The sequence below is a fragment of the Pseudophryne corroboree genome, chromosome 9 (assembly GCF_028390025.1).
Source record: "Pseudophryne corroboree isolate aPseCor3 chromosome 9, aPseCor3.hap2, whole genome shotgun sequence".
NCBI lineage: Eukaryota > Metazoa > Chordata > Amphibia > Anura > Myobatrachidae > Pseudophryne > Pseudophryne corroboree.
Genome location: NC_086452.1, coordinates 225,296,523 through 225,307,688, shown reverse-complemented (window position 1 = coordinate 225,307,688; position 11,166 = coordinate 225,296,523). Strand labels below are relative to the sequence as shown.

Below are 11,166 nucleotides of genomic sequence, written 5' to 3'. Positions count from 1 at the left end.
GAATTAGGAAATTAATAAGTATACCTGTGCGGCATATTATACAGAGGGTGTGTTGGGAATTGGTGAGGGGTAGGGGAAGGGAAAAAGGGGGGGGGAAAAGAAAGGGGGGAAGTGCCTGTATTAATAGGAATAGAGATTCGAGGGTAGTGAATTAGTGCCTTCATTTGGGGATTAAAAGGTGGTTATTTAGGTGAATATAAGTGAAAAATATAAACATTATGTAATAATAAATATCATATATGTATATAAATTAAAATGGGCTGCTGTTAAGAGATTGAGGTGATTGGTGTGTGTGTTAGATACTTGGGAAAATCAGTGTAAGGGTGGTGTGTGGTGGGTGAGTGAAATGTGAGTAGGTATATTGAAATGATGGTGCAATGTGTGCGATGTGGGCAAATGTGATGGTGGGGGATAGTAGCAGTATGGAATTGGTATGGAGGAGAGAAGACTGGGCGAGGGAGATGGGGGCGGGGCGGGGCCTGGGGGGGGGGAGGGGGGGGGGGGGGGAGAAAAGTGGGAGGAAATAGGCGGCAATGTGAGGTAGTGTGAGTGAGGTGGGGTAGGTGATTAGAAGTGTGAGGAATGGTGGTGTCAGAGTAAGTGGTGAATCCTATAGGTGGTGTCTGGGAGATTGATGGATAATAAATTCAGAACAATTGATAATGTTCCATTGTGCTGATAAAAATATATTATAAGAAAATAAATAAATAAGAAAAATTTATTATATAAAAAGAAAAATAATATAAATAGAAAAAATGAAATAATATAAAATAAATACAAATGGAAAGGGAAAAATTTTTTTGGTTGGTTAAATTTACAGAAATTGACGTAAGATGTAGATGAAACCTTCATTACAAGAAAACTCCGTAGTTGATAGTTTCATTCAAACCGAAGGGTTTCAGGCTATTTAAACGGAAGATCCATTCACTCTCATTTAATCCCCAAATGAAGGCACTAATTCACTTCTAATCACCTACCCCACCTCACTCACACTACCTCACATTGCCGCCTATTTCCTCCCACTTTTCTTTCTTTTTCCCCCCCCTTTTTCCCTTCCCCTACCCCTCACCAATTCCCAACACACCCTCTGTATAATATGCCGCACAGGTATACTTATTAATTTCCTAATTCTACTCATTTAATTATTCATATTTAAGTTTTATTTTCTTTATCATTTCATCTTTTCCATTCTTCTCACATACATAGTTTCCTCTCATATATATTTTAATTTCTTCAATTTTTCCCTGCTTTTAAATTTATTTTTAACATTATTGTCACCATTAGAATAGCTATATCCTTTCCATATCCATAACGGAGATCTCAATGCGTGTTAATAATCTCCAATGTCGTTCTAGCTTTGCTCAGCTAGTCTCTTAGCAACCATCAGTATTCACTATAGATAATTCCTATAGACATTCGGATTTGTTACACCTATTCCGCCGCTGCAGTCACTTAGCAACTGCCCATACAAACAGCAGACACCGTTCCCATATCCAATATGGCGTTCGTAATCTCGCGAGATGAGATTACCTTCCGTCCTCCTGATTTGATGTTACCGCTGCGGTCTCCTAGCAACCGCCTACATCGTAAGATCTCACCCACCTTATCCAATATGGCGTCCGTAATCTCGCGAGATGAGATTACCTTCCGTCCTCCTGATTTGATGTTACCGCTGCGGTCTCCTAGCAACCGCCTACATCATAAGATTACACCCACCTTATAGCGCCTCCGGATTGGACAGCTCTACTAGCAGCAGGTTTAAAAGCCCGCTCCCCACACCGGACTACACGGAACCCGGAAGTGAACAAGCCTTAGGGCGAAACGCGTCTTCCGCATCCTACAACAGGGGTCTCGTCGACACCACCCTATCCTGGCATCTTGTCACATCCATCTATGTGCTCTGTTGGCTTTCTCAATCCTTGGTGAAACCGTAAGGTCTACTATCCGGTGACTGCATGCCACGGATAGTAATTTTCACTGTAAATCTCAGCTGATCTGCCCTAATTATCTAGCTTTCTATGTGTATCACAAGTGACAACTAATTAGGGGCACCTAATTGGTTATAATTTAAGCAGTGATAACATTCAAAGTTTCACCAGTTGTTGCATGCAAACAATATATATCTATTTTTTCCAGCAATGCATTTGTTCTTATCTGCCTGTATTACCTCATACCTCCTCAGCAATTAATGCAGCATCATAAGGAGTATAGGTTCTTAGTACTCCAATATCTTATTTGTAGCCGGTGGCAATAGCAAATATCTTGTGATTCATGTGTTAATGCATTTGGAAATTGATTCATACAGATTCCTGCCCCTTCCTGTGCCTTAGAACAAAATTGCATCACTAGAGCAACGACGTATTTATCAAGCTCACTTAGGATTGCAGATTATGTTATTATCTGTCTCAATATTTTTATTACATATCAGCAGCCAGTTTTTCTTTCAACTGCTAATCCTAGTGTCAATTTGATTAATATATTTCTCTAAGATCACCAAATTTTTTTCGTGGACTCTCATTTACGATTCTCGGTACATTGCACCACGAGAGTGGGAATTTTGGAATCGGGTCTAACGTAAAAAGCAGATCCACACATTTCCACGATTCTTATCTGATACTTTTCTATCAACCTCTACCCTATATTTTCCATATTCCTAAATAGGTGCACTCTCATTGGCGTTCGCATAAAACCCTCTACTACCATACCACGTTGCCAGCGCCCGATCTCGTCTGATCTTGGAAGCTAAACAACGTTGGGCCAGGTCAGTACCAGGAAGGGAGACCACCTGGGAATACTTGGTGTTGTAGAGCAGGATTTCTTCCTCATTTATGTGGAAATATCACCAACAGCAGTATCACCACTTTCTACTATTTTTCTGATTTTATTCTAATGTCAGTGGCACCATTACCGTGATGTACAAAACTTCTTACTATTATCATCAGTGTTTTCAACGCTCATAAGTATAAAGTGAATTTTGTCTATCATCTTAGAGGAATGACCTTTGATCATTACTCTAATCTCTTATAAGCCATAGAGCATAACCTTATACCTCTCATATATCATTGTGTGTCGACCACCCCGTGGTTCCATCAATACAGCAAGTCTGTACTGGTCAAGGGGAATGGGGGTATGACCAATTCAATGTCTACAACCCTTTCATACATTCTTTACCATTAAAGAGACCAGAACATTTTAATTAAGATGCTACATATATTGCATTTTGAAGGACAGATCTCAGGGAAAAACATATAATTGTAACTATGCTAATAAAAGTTATGTTTTAAGTAATTTTTCTCAATTATCATATTATTTTGAATTTTTTCTACAAGAGTGCGCCCACACAAGAGCCTTCTTTTTTCTCCCCATGTTCTAAAGTTTGCATACTTTCTGGCTCTGGGTGCACCACCAACAGGACAAGACTAACATATACATGTGTATATATTTTCCATACACAACATAGAAAGGGCCACTTTTTGCCCCTTCTCTCCCTTGAGTTACAAGGGAACTCTATTGTCCAATTTTGGTATTTCTTCTTAATTACAGTACTATCTTTAATTATAAATCCGGTGCCGGATCGCCCAAGTTTCTTTGCAGCATTCTCTACTGTTGTAAAAACAGTCTCTGATCCGTGGCACGGCCTTCTCCTTCCTATCTTTACATTTTCTTTATCATATAATTTCTTCTTTATCAGATCTGCCCCTTTTAGCAGCTATACGTGTAATTAATTTTTCGTAGTAGTCTTTACTATGACCACTTTCTCACTCAAAGCAGAGCTAACAAAACGACAAAATCCGGAGACTTTTGGTGATTTCTTCTCAGAGAATTTCGAAGAATCCCCCACTAACTCTGACTGGAAAACGACCTTCTCTAAATTACAAAAAAATCTGCAGAAAAGGACTCGCTTATCGTGGGACATCACCACATTACAGAATTACATCAAACATAAGATCGTGCCCCGGGGGTTGAGACCCAAAATATTCCCCTCTTTCCCACTGGCTACGGAGAATTTGAAGACCGAGTGGGAGACAGCACTTTTAAAGTGCTCCCAAGAATTATTACAGCTTCTGGTCAAACATGACACACTACTCATAGATCAAGTGGAAAAAGAAATAGAGGATTTGGGTCACAACCTAGAGATTTGGGAAAAAGATTTGTCATTTCAAACAGCTTTTGAAAAACATCAAAAAGAACTGAAGCTTTATGAACAAACAATAGTAGATCGAAAGCGGGATAAATTTATCAGGGACAAACGAGATTTCTCACGTGGGGACATTTTCAGGTGGAATACCATATCCTACAACAGAAATCGAAGACAGAGGGACGACTCGACTTTCTCAGAATTTGAATCTTCAAATAGTGGGGACTCATCCAGTGAGACTCCAGACAACACCAGATTTAATCAGGGAGAAGGAGAATTTTCCCCACGTTTTTTAGGCCAGGGTTCGAAACAAAGAGGCCGAGACAAAAACCCAGGAAAACCCGGCGGGGGGGAAAGAAGAGGAGACAGACGCAACCCAGACTGGGACACATCGAGGACTGCCAGGTATCCGGCCCGACAGAGGAAGACCCTACGGTAACTCATCTATCCACATCCTCATTACAGGTTATTAACCTATCTGGGAGACCCCTTTCATCTGTACACATGGCTGTGTTGGCCAAAGGCCTCTCTTTCTCACCCTCCAGATCATTTAACAGATTCTCTTGGGAGAAAGACCTTAGACTATTTGGCAGAAAACTCCTCCTCAAAAAGTTCTTCGCTAAACATCATACCAGACAAGATAGTGTTGGTATCACTGACTTATCCGCTGATGAGCTCCAAACAGTCCAAGTCTTGGAGGACCTATTAATGGAATCAAACACACAGGACAGTACTCCCGACAGAGCCAAATGTAAACCAAAGTCTTCATTCTTTCCGCCTGACAATACCAGCCCTGAAATTAGGGTTTTTCTTAACAGGGTATCAAAAGAATTTGACGATATTTATGTCCGCATAAAAACTTCCCACCAATATCCATCTAGAAATCTCAACTTCCAAGAAAGGAAAGCATTACGTGAGATGGAAACATGGCGGGATGTAATCATCAAACCTTCGGACAAAGGGGGCAACATTGTTCTATGGCCGACAGAAATGTATATTACGGAAGCCCATAGACAACTGCTCAACCCCCTCTGCTACCAGAAACTTCTCAACGATCCCACAAAAAGGTTCCAAAAAGCCTATACTTTGTTGATACAAGAGGCTGCTACACAGGGAACCATCACAAAACAAGAAGCCGCATATCTGACTGTACAAAATCCAAGAACTCCAACTTTCTATCTTCTGCCGAAGATCCACAAAGACATCTAGGTGCCACCTGGCAGACCAATAATGTCAGGTAATGGCGGACTTCTGGAGCAACCGAGTCGTTTCTTAGATTTACATCTACGTGATTTTGTTCTTGACTTACCATCCTATCTACAAGACACCGCTGATCTATTACGTAAAATTCACGATATCCATTTTGAGGATGACTTCCTCTTAGGGACTTTAGATGTCGAGGCACTTTACTCCAGTATCAACCACCATCAAGGCCTGTCTGCAGTCAAATTCTTCCTGGACCGAATTGGCTCCAATGACTTCTCCGATTTTCTCTTGCAACTACTCATGTTTGTTCTTTCTAAAAATTATTTCGTTTTTCAAGACCGCTTTTTCTTACAAATCAGGGGAACCGCTATGGGGGCAGCATGCGCACCTACATACGCAAATCTTTTTCTAGGGTGGTGGGAGCACCTACATGTATTTAACATCAAGAATGAAAAATATACCACACATATAATACTGTGGCTAAGATACATCGATGATGTCTTCTTGATTTGGAACGGCAATAAAAACTTACTTTTGGAGTTTATTCAGATTCTCAATCAAAATGAACTTAACATTACTTTAACACACTTCATTAGCCCCACTAGAGTACCATTCCTAGACCTCAGTATCTATAAATCCAATACAGGATTCTTAGAAACTGAATTATTCCGCAAGGAGACTGCAACCAACAGTCTCCTACATCAAACAAGTTCCCATTTTCCGCCCACCGTGGAAAACATCCCCAAAGGGGAATATCTACGCCTAAGACGTAACTGCTCAGAAGACCTTACCTTCAAAACCAAAAGTTTGGAACTAACTAACCGTCTCCTTGATAGAGGCTACAGCAGACGCTCACTAAAACGGGCATACACCGCTGTTGCAGCAACCAAGAGAGAGGGTCTAATATTTGGAAAGAAGAGTAAGAACACGGAGCAGGAAGATACAGTTCGTTTTATTGGCACGTTCTGCCCCGAATGGAGGAAGTTGAAGGGAGCAATTACCAGACATCTCCCTATCCTACAATTGGACCCAGACTTGGCACCTCTCTTTGAGTCCCCACTACAAATGAGCTGGCGCAGATCAAAAAATATGAGAGACCATCTAGTGCACAGCCATTTGATCTCCATAAATACTAAGAAACCTTCTATCACAGGTTCTTTTCCTTGCGGCCACTGTAAATCATGTCCGCAAATCCTGCAAACCAACACGGTCATTGATAGATTTGACCAGGTGGTCAAGCTACAACATTTCTTTAATTGTAACACACAGGCGGTGATATACTGCATAACATGTGAATGCAATTTAAAGTATGTAGGCATGACCACACGTAAATGGAAAGAAAGAATACTAGAACACCTTGGAAACATCCGCAATGCCTCCCGAGATCTTGAGAGAATGAAACAGCTCACATCGGTAGCGAGACATTTCAATTTCGTCCATAAAGGCTCCATCAAAGGTTTTAAGACCTTCTGCCTAGATCAAGTACGTCTTGGAATACGGGGAGGAGATATAACTAAAGAACTACTCAAAAAGGAGAGTGAATGGATCTTCCGTTTAAATAGCCTGAAACCCTTCGGTTTGAATGAAACTATCAACTACGGAGTTTTCTTGTAATGAAGGTTTCATCTACATCTTACGTCAATTTCTGTAAATTTAACCAACCTAAAAAAATTTTCCCTTTCCATTTGTATTTATTTTATATTATTTCATTTTTTCTATTTATATTATTTTTCTTTTTATATAATAAATTTTTCTTATTTATTTATTTTCTTATAATATATTTTTATCAGCACAATGGAACATTATCAATTGTTCTGAATTTATTATCCATCAATCTCCCAGACACCACCTATAGGATTCACCACTTACTCTGACACCACCATTCCTCACACTTCTAATCACCTACCCCACCTCACTCACACTACCTCACATTGCCGCCTATTTCCTCCCACTTTTCTCCCCCCCCCCCCCTCCCCCCCCAGGCCCCGCCCCGCCCCCATCTCCCTCGCCCAGTCTTCTCTCCTCCATACCAATTCCATACTGCTACTATCCCCCACCATCACATTTGCCCACATCGCACACATTGCACCATCATTTCAATATACCTACTCACATTTCACTCACCCACCACACACCACCCTTACACCGATTTTCCCAAGTATCTAACACACACACCAATCACCTCAATCTCTTAACAGCAGCCCATTTTAATTTATATACATATATGATATTTATTATTACATAATGTTTATATTTTTCACTTATATTCACCTAAATAACCATCTTTTAATCCCCAAATGAAGGCACTAATTCACTACCCTCGAATCTCTATTCCTATTAATACAGGCACTTCCCCCCTTTCTTTTTCCCCCCCCTTTTTCCCTTCCCCTACCCCTCACCAATTCCCAACACACCCTCTGTATAATATGCCGCACAGGTATACTTATTAATTTCCTAATTCTACTCATTTAATTATTCATATTTAAGTTTTATTTTCTTTATCATTTCATCTTTTCCATTCTTCTCACATACATAGTTTCCTCTCATATATATTTTAATTTCTTCAATTTTTCCCTGCTTTTAAATTTATTTTTAACATTATTGTCACCATTAGAATAGCTATATCCTTTCCATATCCATAACGGAGATCTCAATGCGTGTTAATAATCTCCAATGTCGTTCTAGCTTTGCTCAGCTAGTCTCTTAGCAACCATCAGTATTCACTATAGATAATTCCTATAGACATTCGGATTTGTTACACCTATTCCGCCGCTGCAGTCACTTAGCAACTGCCCATACAAACAGCAGACACCGTTCCCATATCCAATATGGCGTTCGTAATCTCGCGAGATGAGATTACCTTCCGTCCTCCTGATTTGATGTTACCGCTGCGGTCTCCTAGCAACCGCCTACATCGTAAGATCTCACCCACCTTATCCAATATGGCGTCCGTAATCTCGCGAGATGAGATTACCTTCCGTCCTCCTGATTTGATGTTACCGCTGCGGTCTCCTAGCAACCGCCTACATCATAAGATTACACCCACCTTATAGCGCCTCCGGATTGGACAGCTCTACTAGCAGCAGGTTTAAAAGCCCGCTCCCCACACCGGACTACACGGAACCCGGAAGTGAACAAGCCTTAGGGCGAAACGCGTCTTCCGCATCCTACAACAGGGGTCTCGTCGACACCACCCTATCCTGGCATCTTGTCACATCCATCTATGTGCTCTGTTGGCTTTCTCAATCCTTGGTGAAACCGTAAGGTCTACTATCCGGTGACTGCATGCCACGGATAGTAATTTTCACTGTAAATCTCAGCTGATCTGCCCTAATTATCTAGCTTTCTATGTGTATCACAAGTGACAACTAATTAGGGGCACCTAATTGGTTATAATTTAAGCAGTGATAACATTCAAAGTTTCACCAGTTGTTGCATGCAAACAATATATATCTATTTTTTCCAGCAATGCATTTGTTCTTATCTGCCTGTATTACCTCATACCTCCTCAGCAATTAATGCAGCATCATAAGGAGTATAGGTTCTTAGTACTCCAATATCTTATTTGTAGCCGGTGGCAATAGCAAATATCTTGTGATTCATGTGTTAATGCATTTGGAAATTGATTCATACAGATTCCTGCCCCTTCCTGTGCCTTAGAACAAAATTGCATCACTAGAGCAACGACGTATTTATCAAGCTCACTTAGGATTGCAGATTATGTTATTATCTGTCTCAATATTTTTATTACATATCAGCAGCCAGTTTTTCTTTCAACTGCTAATCCTAGTGTCAATTTGATTAATATATTTCTCTAAGATCACCAAATTTTTTTCGTGGACTCTCATTTACGATTCTCGGTACATTGCACCACGAGAGTGGGAATTTTGGAATCGGGTCTAACGTAAAAAGCAGATCCACACATTTCCACGATTCTTATCTGATACTTTTCTATCAACCTCTACCCTATATTTTCCATATTCCTAAATAGGTGCACTCTCATTGGCGTTCGCATAAAACCCTCTACTACCATACCACGTTGCCAGCGCCCGATCTCGTCTGATCTTGGAAGCTAAACAACGTTGGGCCAGGTCAGTACCAGGAAGGGAGACCACCTGGGAATACTTGGTGTTGTAGAGCAGGATTTCTTCCTCATTTATGTGGAAATATCACCAACAGCAGTATCACCACTTTCTACTATTTTTCTGATTTTATTCTAATGTCAGTGGCACCATTACCGTGATGTACAAAACGTTTTACTATTATCATCAGTGTTTTCAACGCTCATAAGTATAAAGTGAATTTTGTCTATCATCTTAGAGGAATGACCTTTGATCATTACTCTAATCTCTTATAAGCCATAGAGCATAACCTTATACCTCTCATATATCATTGTGTGTCGACCACCCCGTGGTTCCATCAATACAGCAAGTCTGTACTGGTCAAGGGGAATGGGGGTATGACCAATTCAATGTCTACAACCCTTTCATACATTCTTTACCATTAAAGAGACCAGAACATTTTAATTAAGATGCTACATATATTGCATTTTGAAGGACAGATCTCAGGGAAAAACATATAATTGTAACTATGCTAATAAAAGTTATGTTTTAAGTAATTTTTCTCAATTATCATATTATTTTGAATTTTTTCTACAAGAGTGCGCCCACACAAGAGCCTTCTTTTTTCTCCCCATGTTCTAAAGTTTGCATACTTTCTGGCTCTGGGTGCACCACCAACAGGACAAGACTAACATATACATGTGTATATATTTTCCATACACAACATAGAAAGGGCCACTTTTTGCCCCTTCTCTCCCTTGAGTTACAAGGGAACTCTATTGTCCAATTTTGGTATTTCTTCTTAATTACAGTACTATCTTTAATTATAAATCCGGTGCCGGATCGCCCAAGTTTCTTTGACAATTTTCTCACCAGCAGGTCTTTCAACCCCAGCAGACTTGTGTCTGCCGGAAAGAGAGATCCAAGGTAGGCTTTAAATCTAGGATCGAGCACGGTGGCCAAAATGTAGTGCTCTGATTTCAACAGATTGACCACCCGTGAATCCTTGTTAAGCGAATTAAGGGCTCCATCCACAAGTCCCACATGCCTAGCGGAATCGCTCCGTGTTAGCTCCTCCTTCAATGTCTCCAGCTTCTTCTGCAAAAGCCTGATGAGGGGAATGACCTGACTCAGGCTGGCAGTGTCTGAACTGACTTCACGTGTGGCAAGTTCAAAGGGCATCAGAACCTTGCACAACGTTGAAATCATTCTCCACTGCACTTGAGACAGGTGCATTCCACCTCCTATATCGTGCTCAATTGTATAGGCTTGAATGGCCTTTTGCTGCTCCTCCAACCTCTGAAGCATATAGAGGGTTGAATTCCACCTCGTTACCACTTCTTGCTTCAGATGATGGCAGGGCAGGTTCAGTAGTTTTTGGTGGTGCTCCAGTCTTCTGTACGTGGTGCCTGTACGCCGAAAGTGTCCCGCAATTCTTCTGGCCACCGACAGCATCTCTTGCACGCCCCTGTCGTTTTTTTAAAAATTCTGCACCACCAAATTCAAGGTATGTGCAAAACATGGGACGTGCTGGAATTTGCCCATATTTAATGCACACACAATATTGCTGGCGTTGTCCGATGCCACAAATCCACAGGAGAGTCCAATTGGGGTAAGCCATTCCGCGATGATCTTCCTCAGTTGCCGTAAGAGGTTTTCAGCTGTGTGCGTATTCTGGAAAGCGGTGATACAAAGCGTAGCCTGCCTAGGAAAGAGTTGGCGTTTGCGAGATGCTGCTACTGGTGCTGCCGCTGCTGCTCT

At 41.0% G+C, this 11,166-nt stretch overlaps 2 non-coding genes across 2 annotated transcripts; both read left to right on the top strand.

Annotated features, from left to right (window-relative positions):
- Window positions 1-2,691: 2,691 nt before the first annotated feature.
- On the top strand, window positions 2,692-2,810 carry LOC134962631 (5S ribosomal RNA). Its single transcript, XR_010188049.1, has one exon. It is a non-coding gene; the product is annotated as a 5S ribosomal RNA (ribosomal RNA).
- Window positions 2,811-9,365: 6,555 nt separating this feature from the next.
- Window positions 9,366-9,484, top strand: LOC134962619 (5S ribosomal RNA). The gene has a single exon (XR_010188048.1). It is a non-coding gene; the product is annotated as a 5S ribosomal RNA (ribosomal RNA).
- Window positions 9,485-11,166: the final 1,682 nt, after the last annotated feature.